Below are 19524 nucleotides of genomic sequence, written 5' to 3'. Positions count from 1 at the left end.
GAGGAGGCATGGAGAAGAGGGCTTCTTGTGGTTTCATTCGGCAACCTTGTTTTAAAAGTAGATGGAAAGTGAGTTTTGAGAAGAAAGTATGGAATGTTGTTTTCTGTTCAATGTGCAAGTATGCTGCTTCACGGTGCATCACATCCCAATGGTCCCCCTCCCATTCTTCTATCAGGCCTTGTCTGTGTGTCCCCCGGGGCATCCTGAGTGACAGATGTCTGTTACCCGACGCCAAGTGAATTAGCCCAGTGTGACTCTCTCCTCCAGGGGTGGGGGCTGCCTGAGTCCCGAAGCCTCAGGCACTGAGTGAGGACCGGCCCACTGAAGAACCACAGAGCTTTACCTGGCATTCCGTAGCTGTAGATTGTGAGCAGTGAGAGGATTTCTGGCGCTGACGAGTTGCCAGCTCTTACTCCGACCAAGACAGATTCATGATCTTGCCAATAGAGTCTGCCAGCGTGGCTGTGAGTCTGCTGGCTGTTTGTCTGCCCAGCTGGATGACCACATGAAGAGTAAACTAGTGAATGACCACAATATGATATTTAGTCTTTAGAAAATGATCGCACGTTGCTTTGGCTTTAGACATCGATTGAGTCTTATATATACTTGAACCTTGAGCCGAGCTTTAAAATCTCTCTGTCTTCACCCATCATTCTTCCATCTTCTCCGGAAATGTGGCCCCTTCATGTTTCACAGGTTGTAACAATGACCCAATCTTTTTATCCCTTTGCACGTTTTTTTTGTGCCAGCTGAAAATCCTCATCCCGAGTTTACCCCGGCACAATGCCTTAACAATCCGCAGTCTGGTCTCTGCCTGTGAGGCCACTCTCCAAGGTAATTAGTTGAATATTTCTTCAAAGAGAAGCTATATGACCCCCGTGTGTTCAGATAAAAGACCAGTATGGCACTGTGGCCCCCTCTCGCACTCCGTCACAAGGCTCAAGAGGACTCCAGCAGCAGGCTGCACCACTCGCAGGCTCTTTCGGCTTAATAGGATTTGATATCTTAAAATGACCACCAGGAACATTTTCAGAAAACCAGACGACTATTTTAAGGAAACATATTCCTCATATACCCCTGATAAATCCAGTTATATAATTAATCAATTTGTTAATAGTTTAAGATGGGTAATATTAGACATTCATATTACATGGAAGTGTGACACATTGTTATGTAGCTCACGCCTCCTTCCTATGTCAGATATGTTGGTTCCTGCTGGAAATGTTTTGGGAGGTTTTCTTGGACTGCCCAGTTTAATGATAGCCACAGTGGGAAGCTGAGGACAAGTGAGGTGGTTTGCAACTCTGCTTTGTCTTCAGATGCCTTTACTGCTCCAATTATATACCCTAACCCTGGGTTTATTTTGATTTTATGGCTGTAGAATTGTTTCAATATGTCTGACATTACTGTGGTTTTCCCTTTGAAAGTGGAAGAAGCCCCAAAAATACACCTGGATTTTAACTTTATAATATGGTAAGAACTTCTTAGTGGCAGGAATAAGCAAACATGATAGTTTTAAATGTTTTCATGTTTAAGTGCATCATCCAGGGGGAAATCATATCATACATGCTGGTCAAACACCACAGATCCCCATGTGTTGTAGCATCAAACATCAACTGAGCTGATTTTTCACAATATATAGTGGGCATATATGATTTGATGAAGCTATTATTGTGAGACCATGTCTTGGATACTTCTGAAAACAAACCACCAAAATGGAATGTTGAGGATTTTCGGTTCTATTAGCTTTACCTCTGACAGTATCTTGGTACGATTTATTGCTTAAATCAGTCTGTTCATGTAAGCAGGCACTGCCAGCTTGAATACATATTTTTCAGCCATAATCCCAGACATCATATCAGCATCCTCTCAAGATGAGTGATAATGCATCATCTATTATTTACATGCTTGATGGAAAATACAGCTGCTCTGGTTTTTAGTGGGGTTTAAGCGACTTGCCTAAAAAGTTGTACGTCCTTCACAGCTTTGCTCGTATTTCAAAGTGAATCCTCTGCTATTTACTGGTTCATCAACTCCAGATTAGCAAGTTTATCAGGATGTAATGGGACTTTTTGGAAGAGATGATGTTATTGTTTGTTTGCCTGTGGTGAATGACAAAGATGTTTCCAACTGTCACTGTAGAATTATGTCTCCATCCAGAGGCGCGGATTCATTTCTCTCTTGAACAAGCACTTGAGCTTGATGTGCTGTCTGCCACTCTCATTGTTGAGGGTGAATACTGCCTTGAGTGTGGATGTGTGTGTTTATGCCGCGCAGGCGACAAGTTTCTAATAGGCGAGACTGTGCGGAACTGACCTTGATTCAGAGACCAGCCCTCCCTACTGGAGAGAATCAATAGCTTTTGCGCACTGCCCCTCAGTCTTCATCCCCTTCTCCACACACACGCACGCACAGATCTATCTCCAGGCGCCGATCAATAACCATAATCTGTTTCGGCCCATCGCCAGTCATGCGAGCCAGGCTTTTAGCGTGTGTGTGCAGAAAGATGAGAGGGATGCTTTCTTCTCAAGTCTGTCATATCTACAGTTCCACAGCAGAAGGCCCAAAACCAGATCTACAAGATATAAATGGATGTATTCTGAAAGTATAATTGACTGTCGCTCTCCTTTGTGTGGCGTCACTGCACCCCCTGATGCCATCATAATTATCACAGCCACTGCATTGACATTGACATATTCTCACACCCCTCCCAAGCAAGTTATTGTCCCACTCTCTCGCTGTGTCTTTGTCCGACGCCAGCTTCCTTCCATTGTGTACAGTAAGATTCCTCACCTTGTGTAGATGAAAGTGGGGCCGGTGCGCCCCATAGAGTGTCATGAATGTGATCTGCCATGTTAGCGTTGTCTCATATGAATTATTGAGAACCGCTGATAGGTCTAATTTACCAGCTGTTGTGCCATAACTGTCCTCAGACTCACAGATAGTGCTCAGCGGTCCATCTCTGTGAGGAACACAGTGCTTGAGTGAGCACAGTGAGACGCTCAGCCAGTCATTATGTGTGAGGTTTCGTGAAATGGTTTGAACTGAGGTGAGGATAACTGGCCCGCTTCCTGTTTATTGAAAACAGGTCTGTGAAGTGTTGATGATCCAAGCGGCTGCAAGGTTGATCAGATGCGTTCCTTAGCTATTTCTTCTGGTAGCTGAAAATATAATAATACAGTCACATTAGTCACCACCAAAGAGGAACATGGTGAAAAGTATTGACAGAAGATGATTGTCATGGAGGAAGTCTGATGAAAGCCAAGATGGAAGTTCTTGTGAGTCTACATGAAACGGCAGAACTAATATTGTGTAGCTATCAATAGCACACATCTCCAACTTTGGTAGAAGAAGCAGGACAGATTCTTTCCTCCATAAGAGGACCCAAGGTCACTCCGACATTAAGATTGCAGAGACACTTCTCCAAGGCAAAAGTCTTATGTTTGTGTTATAACTGACACTTAAAGTGATTATTTGAACGTGACTGCACTTAAAGCAGTGTCCACAGCTCCTTGCACAGCCAATCTCAATGCTTCTTTACATATTCAAGACAGTTCAGTTTCTACTGGACATGTTGAAAGCACTGTACAGTGATGACGTTATTGTGTATGATGTACTTTATATTCCTCTTATTTTAGTTTCCATGCTGTGCAATCGTTCTTAGAAGCAGTGATGTTTCGCCAAGTTGATTTTGGCTGCCATGGGTATGTATAAAGGTTTGGAGTTTATGCAGTTTTCTGGTAGCTGCAAATAAAGGAGGGGTCTCTCCCCCACTGAATGTTTTAACCTAATCCCATTATCAGTGTAGCGCACTGCCTCCCAGCTCGTCTCTCCTCCTTACTCCAGCCCCCGCTTGCCCATCTCTCCAGCTGACCAGCTGTTCCTGCAGGGACTCACGACAATGTCCGATGTGTTCAGATCAGTGGGTCCCCCTCCACACCCCTGTACTCACAAAAATACACTAAGTGCATGCAGTCCAACCCGTAGCTAATGCCAGCCCCATCGCTGAGGCATAGGAAGGCCTACAGGGAGGAGGGTGTTAGTTAAGAGTGGGGGGGGGTTGCAGAGGGGGCGAGCACAGGCCTGTCAAACCAAGGGCCCTGACTCAGGAGGCAGCCCAGCACGGATGGCATATGGCGTCTAGCTTCATACAACATGCAAAAGTATTCTCTCCTTTTGCCCCCTCCCATCTGAACCCCCCCCCCTCCTCCAGACTCCCTCTCCTGCTGCTAATGCAGAATGACTCATAGCATTACTCATTTTTTTTCTTCTCATCTACCCCCTTCACCCCCATCCCCTCCTCTTGCCACCCAGTCTGTAACAAAAGGCGTCTACTACGCACTCACACCCCGAAAGCCCCCAGGGGCCCAGCCCAGCCCAACCCAGGCTGGGGTGGGCCCGCCCATTTTAAACACAGGTAAAGCAGGCGTGGAACCAGACGGCCAACAGCAGGGACTCAGAGCACTGCCTGGGGAACTGCATACACACGGCTGGTGTCAAACTGTTCTGCCTGTTGGTGTGTATTTGTTGTGTTTTTCTAGCGGATGGGATAGTGCATCACCTTTGTCTTGCATCTGGAATTGCTAAATGTGTATTGGTTGTTTGGGTCACTGATATATAAATAACGGCAATAATAGTGCAGTGGTTTGACCCCATCAATTTCCGAATCATGTCGATAATATAAATTAACTGTGACACGAGATCAAGAGATTTCATCTACTTGATGAAAAGGTCTCACCAACCCAGCTACCGTGTTTGAAAGGAGACTGCAACTTAGTGGGACAACAATAGGTGGTGAAGGAAGCCAAAAATGCTCAACATTCCCTTTTGGTGGGTTTGTTTTCAGAAGTATCAAAGACTGACTGTATTGTAGTCTCCACCTGGCTGCTTGTGTCTGGATCATCTGGAAATAAATCCATGTGGTGAACCCTTTGCAAGGAGCTTATACCATCTTAAGTAGCTTCTGCTGATGAAGAAAGCTGTGCTGTCAGTTGCTTCTAATCTAAGTCCCGTGAAATGTGGTGACTTCCCACTCAACTCATCTCTTCAAAACAAAAGCTCCTGCTCATCTGCTTCTGTCTTTTGGCTGAAGATGGGGATCTTTAAGAATCACCATGTACCTATAGACCGCTCCAGATGGGCTGAGAACAAATGAGAACTTCACTGCCTCGTAAGCCCAATGAGTTCAATTACATATTTTTAAGAACACAGTTTCTATAATAGGTTTGTCATGAACTTTACTAGATTGACAGAAGCTATATTTAAGGTCACAGTGTAAATTTCTGTAACATTGTGGGCTTTCTAAAGTAAATCTCAAGCCTCCACAATTTCAACATGAGCACTATATTTATTTTGTGTGAGCGCTTGTTTTATATCTGCTTTCAAATGGGTGAGTCATACATGTTCAGTAGTGTGTTACGCCCATGAAAACTTGCTGACCTGGTACAGTAAGTGGTGGGTTTTGTCCATCTGACCTGATTTAAACTGTTCCTGCCCCACAGTAGCGTCAGTCCTCCAGTCAAAAACACCCTGACCCCTGTGTCAGTGTGAGACTAGTAGCGATCATAGCGCTCGTGAGAGTGGACATGTTTATAGTGATTGATGCTGAGGCCAGGAGTAAGCCTTCCCTGTCTGCGTTTAGTGAGTAGCATCCAGCTAGCTGTTCCATCTGTTCCTCCTAGCCCTGTTTAATTAATGAACTTTCTTTCCCCGCCCTGCAGCCAGCCAGTGGAACAGCCAAGCAAATGCTGTCTCAGGTTATCCAAACGCTTGCATGTCCCCTGCCCCGCCCACTCCTCATTGGGAGCGTTCTCATTGATCAGTCATCTTTTGTTTTTAGGGATTTTCAAGAATATAATAGTGAGGGACGATGGTACGCTGGTGAGGGCGGAAATCCTTTTTTGTCACTGTTTGTTTGTTCATTGCCTCAAGTGGACTGTTTTTGTTTTGTTTTTTTTTGTTTTGAACCAGCAAAACTCATCTCACCACCAAGAGCTTTTCCATTTTGGTCGCATCTTCCTTCCCTGTCTGTGGTTACAAGGCAGCGGACGGCCCTTTGTCCGGCTAAAGCTGCCCCCTTTTGTTTGCGCGGCCTTTTTTATCCTTGTGCTAATCGCCGTGGTCGTGTGCCTGAGTTGGTCCCCATATTTCACGCTCAGCTCTCCTTTGTTTGACACACCGCCCCTGATAAGAATCCCAATTCTAAGGCCTCTCTGATATTGAAATCCAACAGCGGCGCAGAAAGAGCCTTCAATCATCCATTATCTGTGGTCCAGTGATTACCATTCAATCTCCCGGGTTCAGTCTCCTCATCATCAGCCACAGAGCCCGGGCCCTTCCCCTGAAATAACCAGCATCCCTCAACACCGGTCACACATTCAGCCGTCGTGTATCTATAGATATTTCTGACGACGTTCTGTTGCTCTATGCTGCTGGGAAATGTCAGTGAAATGTCAGTGATCGTCCTCCACTGGAATCTCCCGGACTCTGATGTGGCATCATTTCTTTAAAACCTCCATTACCTTTCCTGCATTTGTTGTAGAGACTGCTCTTTTCCATTTCTTTTAATGTCACAGACTTAATTGGCTGTTTTAAAAAAGGAATTAGTTGATTATTTATAAGTTCGCATTAATGCCTCCTAAAAGGTTCAAAGCTACAGTCTGCTCCTCCGCTGGCCTCTAGCCATTGTTCGCTTTTAGAGGATGTCCTTGTGCCTCCCAGCATTTGCATTTTTGCACAAAATGGAATTTTCTGCATTGACAGACACGGCAAGGCAAACAAAGCAATGACCGCAACAAACATTTAAGTATCCAGTGGTGACCATTGTGGATTGCTGCTCACAGATGAACCTCTTTGAAGTGTTAATATGAACCGTGTTTGAATATGTATCGAGTGGTACTCATGAGTAGAAGGCGTTTCACTGAGAGATGTAAGCTAATATTATTTTTTCAAATCGCAACAGGCTTTAGAATCATTTAATGTTGTTGTTTATTTTGGAATTTGTGCATTTCTCCACACACACTCATTGTCATTGTCTATGACAGTCTGTAACTCATTATATATATATATATAGAGAGAGAGAGAGAGAGAGATTTTTTTTTTTTTTTTTTAAATGGATGCTGAGATTCCAGAAACCTTTTAATTACAATTACCAGCATGCTACATGTTCTTCTGATAATTCTGAGGCGAGCTTTGAAGGCTTTGTCTGTAAAGATGTTAAAAATCGAAATTATTGTAATTATGTACTTTAATTACTAGATAGTTTGACAAGTAAAAGCAGATTTAATTAATTTTAAATAAACAAAATAGCATTTTTAAACGATTATTGTTGTGCTTATTTATTGATGCAGACACATGTATATCGTGTCATCATATTAATGTTTTTACATTAAGTTTTTCACGTATTTAAAACAGTTCATCAGTTTACTACAATTGTTAGTACCTTCTTCTAGCTCTTAGATTCTATGCCAAAACCCTTACATAACCTGAAAACATATATCAAATAATAATACAATAAAACTATGACTGCCCACATACCACTGAGAATGTCTGCAAATTGTATTGCATTCTCAAAGAATACGAAATTCAGTATGGTGCAATTGACTTTATCCCCCCCCCTCAAAAAAATGTAAAAGTCTGTGCATCATTTCAATATTTGTTGCAGTTGGGCATAATCCGGTCAATTCTTGAGCAATAAAATGTGATTTTAATAAAGCATTCCGAATTTTTAACCTTCTTAAAAACTTTTTCAACCTCATTTTTTGATCTATAATCTACCATATGACTGCTGTCTGTAATTATGAGAATGTTATCATGGAAACAAAAATCATAATTACTGCTCAGCTGCACTTCAGTGCGCTTTGATATAATGTAGTGTACACATCTTCATTAGTTATGTATAGCCTTTAATTACTATTGATGAGACTCTGGCTGGTTTGGGTACAAATCTATAGCTTTTGTAATTCAAATGAGTATTATTTACCCTCAGATCTCCAAGCCAGGGGGCTTTGGAATGGTGCTTTATACAGGCAGATATAGCCGGGCCTGCTCCAGCTACACCCACTTGTTTTTGTATCCTAACACTTTGACAGAATCCAGCCTCCCTCCCCCTCACCGCATCACCCGTCTGTATGGATGTATAGCACTTCCCGCTTCTCCATCTGTTTTTGTCCACCCATGAAAGGCTCCATTATAATCTGCAGGATGCACAGTTGATGTACCGCAAGCTCTGACTCAGCCAATCAGAACGGGCCACCAAACATGGGCCCTGATTCCAAGAGACCATAAGCTCCACCCCCAAGGTCATTTTGATTAGCTGGGCGCTCTGTCGAAGATCTTCAGTTGAACAAGTTTTTCCAACAACATTGTCCCTGTCAACCCTCTTCGCCATAAAAGCCCGCAGTATCAATGGGACTCGTGTGTCTGCAGGATGATCGCAGGCCCCTGATTAACCCTAGAGTGACTAGCTAATGTCATTGAAGAGGGCCACCTGGCTGTGAGACTGTACAGTCAGCTGCCACTGAAGGGACAGAATAGGAGACGACCAGGTGTTGGGCTCCGGCCCCCCTAATTGTTGCCATGTAATAGACTGCTTGACTGCACAATATAGCCCTGGGGCAAGGATTAAGAAAAAGCTGTTGCCAACACAGAAGTCTATTTTCTTTTTGCCCAAGGTTTTGTGTGTAGGCCTCTCTCTGTGCACATGCTTGTGTGTGTGAGTATACATCCATTAGAATAACTAAACCCCTCCCTCCCCACCATCTCTGTGCATTAATTCCAGTAGTACAATGCTGAACGCCGGCTGTCTTGAAATGGACTGAAACCTGCATTGGGGGAGGGTAAATGATATGTGGGATGGTGTTGACCAAAACAAACAGAAACAAAAAGTGTAGCGAATCACCGTCACTGCCTAGTTTTCGCATCATTTGGAAAGCAACTGCTGCTTTGTGCTTCATGGGTAAAATCTTGGTCAGTCACTTCACGCGAGGTGCTAGTCCTCATTGATGGTGTTACATCAAAAGAGCCTTTTGTTTGTTATACCGTCTTAAAAGTTGATGTCAGGTTTGTCTTCAGGGAAATCTGTTGTGAAGAATAGCAGAGGACAAGAGGGTGCCCACCGGGGACACGTTGGGAGGGCACGGTGGTGGGCGTTCATGTGGCCTCTGAAAAACACACGCACAGTCAGCTGTTGCCAGCGTTGTATCTCACTGTGTTCCTGATGCTCCTGAAGTACCTTCATTGGTGAGCAGTAAGAGTTGTAACCATTGGTTAGATCGATGATAATATTAACAGTGGCAGAATGGACATAGTCATGGATTCTTGTTGAGGACCTAGCCAAGAGATTTTACTATTATTATTCTAATATAATATATTATATTATATAGATTATTGGAAAACACACCTCAAATGTATCTTGCGTGCGTCCGTTTACGTGAGAGAATGACTACCAAGAAAAGTTAAAGTCAAAAAGATAATTCCCTGGCAGAGGAGTCTCATGCATAAGCATTACACCTGACTTAGCATTAGCTCAAGTGGTGTAGAGTGACATCTGGACCTGACCCTTTTATAAGTTCATCTTGGGCTGTAGACTCCGCTGAGTGGTCCTGGTCTCTTGAGGTCCGGGTTGCCATAGTTCCTGATTCCAGGTGTTGTGTCAGCTCCCCTTGGTTTGGAGCGACGTAGATGAATTCTCTTGTTGTTCTTTTTGGTAAGAAGCTGTTAACACATAATCCAGTCCACTCTTCTGATGGGCTTGCTTCTGCTTGTTGACTGGCTCTGTCCTGCTTATGCCTAGCTCTGTAGTCCATAATTCATCCTCCTCCCCCATCGCTGGTCCCCAGAGCTTCCTTATCTTCCACATTCCTTCACTTGGTGGAAGGTCGATGCTATTACCCGCAAACTCAGGGTCAGATCAGGGGGTTTGGACCGGTCCTGTGGTTATATGTCTCATCGATTCCTCCTTGGTCCTCGTACCAGATGGCTCCTGTCTTTCAAAAGTCACTCTTCCACCCTCCACAATCTTCCTCACTATCTACACCATGCACTCCACTCACACCTCTCACACCTTACCCAGTATCACAGCGTCTGTTGGATTCAATCTTTTATTAAACAAAGTATTATTAAGCAGTTTATTCAATATAACAAGATAACTTGATTGACATGATCATAAGTAAAATATAATTATTCCCATAACATTGGACCCCATTTGAAATATTTACATGAGAAAATGTGCCCCGCAGACTTAATTTAGTGGGTTTTATGATGTATAAACGTACTGGACAAATGCCAAGCTTCTGCTTTGGCAGACAGGTTTCTGTGTTACTGGGTTACCCTTGTTCGATATATTAGGTTTTTAATTCCATGTGAATTTTGTTTGTATTGATATTTTATTGACGGATTTTTAAAAGTGTTTGTTAGTTGTCTACCTTGAAAGTGATTGTGTCACATGCCCTCTCTGGTACATTGTCAACATTTTTCTGAGGGCTTGATCAGTTCTGTTTCAAGGTCAATTTATTTATTTGTTTATTTTTATCAAAAATAGAAGATGACCTGGTGTCCTGACTTCTGCTGGAACTGTCCAGGAGACTGAAACTTAGCTACATAGAAGTCAATTATAAAATAACAACTTTTTAAATATAAATTTAATTTAATTGTTAATATTTAAATATTGACAACAGTGACTCAGAAGTTCAAGCTGATAAAGCTTCATAAAATTCTCATTTATTTGACATGTTTCTTCCATGTTTTCCCTGGAAAATGCTTTACACTTTCAAATACTTCCGCCTTCTTTTTGTCAATTTCAAAACGAAAGCACTCAAACTCAAAATCATTTTTCGTATTTTGCTTGTTAGCGTTCATGAACCTTTGCTGTGAGTATTTAAATTGTGTGTTTCGAATCTCCCTGCTGATTGAATGATGGCTAAAATGCTAATATGAGGATGGATTAAGTCACTCTGGTAGCATGGTAACTAATCCTGTGAATTCACCGCAGCTGTGATCCGTGTAAGCTCGTCCTAATCATTATCATTCCCACAAAATGCCTGGCATTTTGCTTAAGGCCAGGAAGCCTAATTGGCCCGATGAACCTTTTATCAAACGGCCAGTGTCGGGACAAGGGGCCTCATCTGTGGTATTTCTCAGCCGATATGGCTCTCATCATAGCCGTCCTGTTGCACGTGCCACAGATATTGTTAATGAGAATAATTTGCTGTTCATTTTGTTGAGGTAAATTTGTCACTTTGCATTGACACACCACGAGCAGAAGGTATCGCAGGTGAAGTGTCAGACAGCTTTTGTAGATGAGCAGATAATGGGAGGCATTTGTTCATTCACCTCCACACATACACATAGTTGTGATTTAACACTCAACCCCAGAAGATCTCTCAACTTGAACTGCAGATTTGCCTGAATGGTTTCATTCGCTATGATGTGGATTCTGTTAATGATTGTCCTGTTCCTTCTCTTACCAGAACAGTCGAATGTACAATTGTTGACTACTATTATCTGACTGACTTAACTTGACTAACTTGTTGATTTATAATATATACATAAATCGCATCAAATGATCAACTAAGTTGTCCAGCAAGGTTAACAGTCCCCCAGGAAATTATTCCAGAACACACACACGACACCCTTTGCTGCGAGAGCATGCCACAGATTTGTGCATCATAAATCCAAACACCTGCTCCTCATCCTAGTCACGCTTATCTTCTCCCTGTTGTCATTCAACCATGAACCTCATCAGTTGTCTTTCTCTTCTTCCATCTTCAACCCTCTTGGTTCCACATTCCTCTCCACATGTCCAAACCACCTGGCCTCTCTAGCTTTGTCTCCAAACTTCTCCACATGCCCCTTTTATACACTTACCTATGATCCGATCCTTTTCAGTCCCAATTTCAACCTCATTTTTGACACTACTATATTTCGCAAATGAAGCTATAAATTTGATTTGTAGTTGTACTGTAGTTGTACTCTCTATTTTATGGATTGAAATTTTATCATTTCTAATGGAGTTAAACCTCTTTTTGAGATGAATATATGATGAGTTTGTCCTTCAGGTCACCTCTTCTTCCTGAAATTGAATCTAAATGCGAACACAAACACAGAAGATGGAACGCCCAAGCGGCTGTTTACAGCTCTGCGCCCCGCTGCTCGTGTGTGTCTCTCATATTCTATCTAATTATCAAACTCTACAATGCATTTTGTGAGGCTGAGATATGAAAGGTGTCAGAAGTAATTGGGACAATTTCAGCTAAAGATGGTGAAAGTCTGCTTTTTTTTGTTTTGTTTGACTTTTTATTAAAAGTTCAAATGCGGATCAGATAGATGCCCCGGTTGCCTGTCTTGATTGTAAACAATTCAAATAGCAGGAAGTGAGACGCCTATTCACCACCGACGGCTCATATGAAGCCGCGGCCCAGGCATTCATGTCCACGCCGGCCACCACAAAAGGATACCTCGCCAGTGAAGTCTCACCCGGACCATCGCAGAAGTGTATCTGTTAATCTTCATCCCATCATCCTTTTGTAGCTCATCTTATTATGACTTTCTGTTAATGCACGCTGGAGGCCTGTGTGACTGTCTGGCAGTAATGGGCCAGTGTTTGATTAATCATGTCCATCCATTGTGTGGCACATCTAAGGCGGCTGTGTTGGGACTCATCAATGGAGTCTTTTCAAAAGGAGATTGATTACAGACTCATCTGGAATCACTCGCTGGACTTTGATGGCGCTCACACTGTCTACGCCAAACCACGACAAATTATGATATCAGGAGTCATTTTTGGTTGTTATCTCACGGCTGAGAGGTGTAAGGTGACTTTTGCTTCATCATTTCTTTTGTGCTGAACCACAACAATCTGTCACTTTCAACATGGTTTATGAGTCGCCACTGACTTGGTTGCTGTTCTCGTGATTTGTTGGTGAGAGGAAATCGATTTTTTAAGTCTCGGCGGAGCGATAGTGCTCTACCATGGACGAGGTGTGTTCGAGAAAATGGGCTGCTACTTTCTCCAGTCCACTTATAAATCAAACAGTCTTGCCAGCGAGAACGCCATAGATATTGGGTAAAACACTGATGGGCAGTGATGATGTCATAGGTTAGTTGTGATGTCACACCTATAACTCCTCATCCTGGTATTTGAATGCCAGATGGAGGAGATAAAAGTGTGAAGGGTGAATGTTACAAGCTTTGTAGCAGAAAATTAAAATCCCTCAAGAGTAGCTTTAGTTTGAGGTACCTGGATGTATGCAGGCAAAAGATATCACCTGTTGATGTTACGAAAGGGCTACAAAGGAACCGACACAATGTTTAGAACATATCAATTCATCACTTTGGGCATTTATTAATAGTTATTTTATTTGTTGTTTCACCAGATCCGTGTTATGCAAGGTCTGCCTGTCACACTGTAAATTATAATTACACTTGAAAACTGCTAAATAAGCAAGCAATAGCATTTATCGTTACAATGAATTCATGTATGACATCCATAAAGCAATCTAGAACATTGCAGGCTTGATTCCTTGGTGCAAGTTTTGGTCCTTTCTTTGTGTTAAGCTTTAGTTACCCTGAATTATATTCTTAATTAATTGACAATATCGATACTCTCTCAGATTTCTAACAATATTGAGTAGTTTTTAATGTTGGTTAACATATTTCAGAGTGAAAGGGTGCAGACTTTGCAAAGCTGACACCCAAGTATCCACTCCAACACCCTCTCTCTGACACGTCCGACACTTTCAGCCCTTCTGCTGCTGTTTAATGAGACACCAGCTATGAGATGCTGTTCTTAGATAATAGAAAACACAAAGACATTGACACTCTATACTATCCCGGTACAGTCTCTATTTTGCCCTACACAATCTCGCTCTATCTCAATGTGTCGGTCCCGTTCTTCTTTTATTCCTCGTTCTCTCTCTTCATCCCGATTCTTGTGTTTCTAAATGTCTTCGTCTTCCTTGCGTTTCCCATAATCACCTCACACCTTGGAGGGCCTCCGCTGAGACTAGGTTCACACCTCAGTCCTCGCTGTGACAACAGGTACTGCCAGCACTCACCACCCAGCAACTCTCCAATCAACACCTGCCCCGCTTCATCCCTCTTTCATTTCCTTTCCCCATCTTCTTCAGGCCTCTCTCCTAATGGATCTATATTTTCAATGTTTGCTGTCCCATGTGTACATTTCTCTGCACTGCCTGACAATGTTCATGTGATTCCAGGAGATGCGTTTTTTTGCCTGTTGTGCAGATAACTCAATCCAACAAATGTAGTGGTTCCTACCGTTCGTTCGAGTCAGATGAAATTCAATTTTAGGGGCTTTCTGTGATGAAATTCTCCTCTTGAAGTCCCAAAATTCAAAAGCAAACCTGGAACAGCAAGAACTAAAATGATTCTTTCAATTGAAGCCAAACATTTGAGCAATACGAAATCCACTGAATTAAATTTTCTTTCACTAAACATGGGGCAGTCGACCGTGCTGCCACCCAGTCCACCTGGGTCACATTGCCTCAGTAAGGAAACAGAAAGTTGTTTGGCTGATACAGAGTGGTGTGGAACGCTAGGGTTGAAAGTTTTACCATATGCTGGATGTGTCTTGTCTCCTAGTAAACCAGATGCCAAAAACCTGTGTCCATCATGTGCGGCACGAATGATGTATGGAAGCAAAACCACTGCGACCTTTTTTTGGAAAGTTGCAAGAGATTTGTCAGTACAAAGTACACTTGTTTCCCCTAACAGGGAGCGCAGAAAAAGAACGGGTCCTTTAAGCCAAGTAGAGAATTAGACTTTGTTGATTGTCTTTATTCTTTGAACAAGAATAAGTACTATGACCACGTCTAGCCGTGGTCATAGTACGGCTAGACGTAAATTGGACGTTACTTGTATATGCCAAGTGCATGGATGAAAGTAGCCTGATGTTAGTCCAAGCTAAACAAGATGTGAGATTATGGGTGTTTTTCATCTGTTTCCATACATTTGGTGTTTGAATAGATGTCCAATAATAATAATAATAATAATTGTTATTATTATAGTTCTTGGGCTTTTATTGATTTAGTAAAAGGCACCCATCAAAAAAAAATGAACACAAACTCAACCTGTAGAAGCAAGAGAGTAACTATGTACATGAGTCTAAATGAAGAAACTTTGGGTTCATGATGTTAAAAACGCAACAGATGAGTTGGACCGAGTGCCTTAAGAAGTGAATGTTAAAATAGATTGTTAATCGGTCTGGAAGCCTCCGCTGAGATATGATTCTATTGTAAACATCCAATCAACTAAATAGTCCTTTGGAAGAGTTTAGATATTTCAATTACAGTTATTGTTACCTGAACAGTCATAATGGACCACACGAATGTTCTTATTTAAGCTGTAAGTGCCATCAAAAATAACACTTCTTGAATGACGGGTGCGCCACACATGGAAGTACCCCTGCCTGGCCCCCAATCTTTCCCCCTCTGCAGCCCAATTACGTGGCTGCTGTAGTCAATGGTGCTGTGAGCTACTCCTGAGCTCTTCTCCCCACCAAGGTCAAGTTGATTGGCCCAGGTTAATAGGCAGATGTCGAGGTAAGAGGGGAGGGGGTCAAGCACATAGAGGGACCCTCCACCACATCTCTAAACTGTGGCTCTCCACCACAAGAGTCCCTTCCATCAGCGCTTCTGCAAACAGACTTAACCTTGATTGTGCTGCTGAGGACTGAGTCGTGCAGAGTGTTGCTGTGTAGCCAAGTTGAAGAATTTAGCTTTTCATTGGGTTCAAATTCAGGTGTCACGGATAGTTAGGGATATTGTTTGTACATCTAATACGTCGGTAAGCTATGTGGTGAAAGCCATCTGTTATGTATTGTGTGCCTCACACTTTGGCTTCTGGATTTAAAGCTCCTCTTTGGTCTTAACCTTTTAAAAGTAGTCTAAAATTGTAAAAGCTGTGAACAAGTCACAAAGGGTGGGGGGGCAACCTGCTGAACAACATAATACTGTACAGGTCTTGGGAGAAATGTGTCTCAACTTGCATGACTGTTAAAACCATGGAGACATGGTTCACTAGGCAGCTGCTTTGGAAAGTGAACTAGGGGGAGGAGGGGGAATCTGACTGTTGTACGTCACATTCACAACACAATATATATGATGATGCTCTTTTTTTTCTTTTTTTTTTTTTACAGATTATTAAATGAAACATCTTTTTCCTTGAGTGTAACAGCCCTATTGGTGTCCGAATGTCTTCTAGCGAAGGGCATGGGTCTGAGCAGGGGACCGCGGGTCTGGGATGCTCCCTAAGTTAAACTTGAAGTCATATCTGTGAACTATTTAGCTACCAAATGACACATGAACTAGTTTTACTTTCGATATCTTGGAAAGTTTCTGAGCATTCTTTTAAGTTGCTGCTGGTTGGGAGTTGTTTACATTCCCAGGTCCTTTTGGGAAAAGGAGCTTTTTGAAGCTAAAGAGAATTGCTAACTCTGCTGCTGCCTTTGTGTAAGACTTGTGTCAGGGGACGGTGGCGGTGCCTTCTGTCAGCTGAGAAGCACAAAGCCCGGGCCTGGACGGTTAGGATGCACCTCTCTTGGGAGGCATAGATCAGAGGTCAACCCCGGCTGTTTAGGGGAACCGTGTGGATCAGTGATGCCTGCTTATGCATGAATGTCAATGTGAGCGCGTGTGTGTGGAGTGGCATGTGCAGGGTGGGGTAAGACGCATAACAAAATGGATCCCAGTGGACACACATGTTCAGGAGCGGTCCCTCTGGGTGGAATGAGAAAAAGAGGATAGAGGCGAGGGGGTGATGGTGGAGAGTGTCCGGGGTCCAGCAGAGATGAGCAGCCTGCTAATGAAGAGCCATCTGAGGCCTTGGTTCACCTTGAACATGGGCCACTGCAGCTGCCCTGACCTTGGCTTTGATCCACTAAGATGCTTGACCCCCACCACTCCCCGAGAGCTGCTCCCCCCACCATCTGCACGGCACCCATGCTTATGTATACATACGTGCAGGCAGCCAAGAGTTACATGTGCATGTGCACATATGTTGACCAACATGCACAGATTCATTCAACAACATGCACTCAGGTTGTTTGTGTTTTGGGTACATGACAGCTCTGCTCGGGATTTTATTTGACTATGCTGGTAAAATCTGAGGTGAACTTTGTCTAGTCCTGGTAGGAGAACCAAAATGTGTAATTTTTTTTTCATTTCAAGCTAGTTTTGACTCGTGGCACAAAAGTTAATATCCTCATACCTCTCTTTAGCTACAGCTAAAAGGTGGTAGCTTGATGCAACGTCATGACGCAAAGCTGCATCTCATTCATTTTTTTCAAACTTGTGTGGGAGTCCTCCAGGGACTCCGGTTTACTCCCACAGTCGAAATACATTGAGGTTAAATGATGACTGGATTGTCCGTAGGTGTGGGCGTGAGTGGTTGTTTCTTGATAAGTGCACTGTGATAGACTGTAACCCACTCTGAAGTTGTCTCAGAATACTTTTCTATTCGTTTAGGAAAAGTTTCTGTCATTATGTTTCGACTTTTGATTTTTTTTGACAATTTCCTGTCAGAAAAAAAGATCATTTTTTGAAGGTAAATTAGATTTAGATCAGCTTCTTATGCCCCCAACATGGTCGAAATTGGTATGTGAGTTTGGATAAAATCTCAATAGAATTGTTGTAAATGTTTTGTTATGCAAAGATGAGTTTGTTAAGGTGAAGTTTGCACTAACTGTCGTCTACTCTCCAAAACTGGAATAATATACATCTTTTAACTGATTTTTGAGCCAGCAGAGCATCGCAGAAGATGAACTTATACTTCATTTAATGCTAACCATAGTTGTTATTTCAGTTTTTCTTTCCCTGTCTCCTGGCAGCTCTCTCCTCAACAAAACAGAACATTCTTCTTTTTTTTTTTTTTTTTTTAAATTCACACACATTTGGAAGATGTTTTCTCCCTTTAGTTGTCACGGTCTATAGATATTACATCCCCTATTTTTCTCCCTAATAGGAATGCAACCACTTGGAAATTCCCAAAGTGGTCGAACACACTGCTCCTCCACACACAGGCTTCTCTTGCTCACCCACCCAGTTCAGCTGTAAATGACAGTTATGTCACGGGTGACTTAGATTGCAGTCCATCTGTGGAAATGAAAACCTGCCTGCATGTTCTTTTCTTTTTATTTTTTTTTAAGGATTTTATCCTTAACCACATGTGAATGTCTCCCAATAAATGGGGAAGGAAAGAGAGGGAATGATGGACTTCAGTTTTCATCAAAAATGAGTTGCAATTTAATTCACCAGGCCTGTGGAGTTAAAATCATGGCACTGATATCTGTCGCTTTGGTTTTGTAGAGATGTGATCAATGATGTAATAAACAGACATCAGATGCTGAACAATGTGGAAGAAAAGGCGCCTTTATAGATACAGCAGTTTGGATCCAGAATACAGAAAAAATTCCAGTTAAATGGAGATGTGGATCGGCATCTTAACAACTGTAAGGCTGCATGAATTGAAGTGAAAGTTATTTCTTCATTTATCCAGTTGTCTTGTATCTGGTTGCCCTCTCGAAGCACCTTGTGTTCCAACTTTGACACCAACAAAGAGACGCTGCTTCTGAGCAGTCACCAACGATTCTTTCCTCCTAAGAACTGGTCACCAGAGAGGGTGTCCATCTTAGCATCAGTGCTCTGGACGTGTCTCTTGATTAAGTTACTGGTTGTAGCAGCAGCGTCACAGCCGAGGAACAAGCTGTGCCTCTGGCTTAGTAATTAGAGACCAGAAGAAAGACGAGAGCGCGCCAGAGAAAAAGCTAGATTACCCATCAGCGTGCATCAGCTCTGATTTCTGTGCTGCAATTTTTACTCCCAGATAACATCATACATTTACTTAAGTGAGCTGATTACTGCTCTCGCTTTCACCCGTCTCCAAAATACCTTTTATTAGTCTCCCTCCCACCGTCTTTCATCCTCACTGCTTGTTATTTATATCCTCTCGTCTCTTCGTGATTCTCCTCTGCCTCGCTTTGTTTTAATTTTTTTCCTCTCTCACCCACTATGTTGCATTTATTTAACTTGGATGGAGGGCAGTGGAAGGAAGTAGAGGAGAGGCGTGTGTCAGAGAGGAGCGTCTGCTCCAGCTGGAGTCAATATTTGCTCTAAGAATCTCAATAACAGGCCTGCAGTCATCTGCATCTCTGATAATGGACAGCCATATGGCTCTGTTGACCCATGCTGTGCTCAGCTTCTCTGAGTCTTCCCCCTTTCCTTTCTTGTCCCTCATTTATTCCCTTCCCTCTAATTTTCTCTCTTTCTCCCCATTTGTTTTTTGATGAGACCTATTTGTTGTCCACTTATCAGCTATCTGGTTACATTTCATTCTTTCCCAAACAGTCCCTTTGTGGACCATAAAACTGCAGTTCTGCCCCACCACACAGAGCACTGACCCAAGTTGCCATGGCGGCAGATTCTGGGACGTCCACTCTTTGTTCAGTAGGCTTCCTGTCAGTGACAGAACACCATGATGTTGCATGTGAAACCAAATAGGTGTTTGAGT

General features: G+C 42.8%; 1 protein-coding gene across 10 annotated transcripts in view; it reads left to right on the top strand.

The window, feature by feature from the left end:
- The window catches only part of ralgapa2 (Ral GTPase activating protein catalytic subunit alpha 2), a 104417-nt gene that overhangs the window by 73349 nt on the left and 11544 nt on the right, over window positions 1-19524 (top strand). The gene's annotated exons all lie outside the window — the stretch shown is intronic.

The sequence above is a fragment of the Synchiropus splendidus genome, chromosome 16, assembly GCF_027744825.2.
Source record: "Synchiropus splendidus isolate RoL2022-P1 chromosome 16, RoL_Sspl_1.0, whole genome shotgun sequence".
NCBI classification, from domain to species: Eukaryota; Metazoa; Chordata; class Actinopteri; order Syngnathiformes; family Callionymidae; genus Synchiropus; species Synchiropus splendidus.
This window is presented reverse-complemented; position numbering and strand designations above follow the sequence as displayed.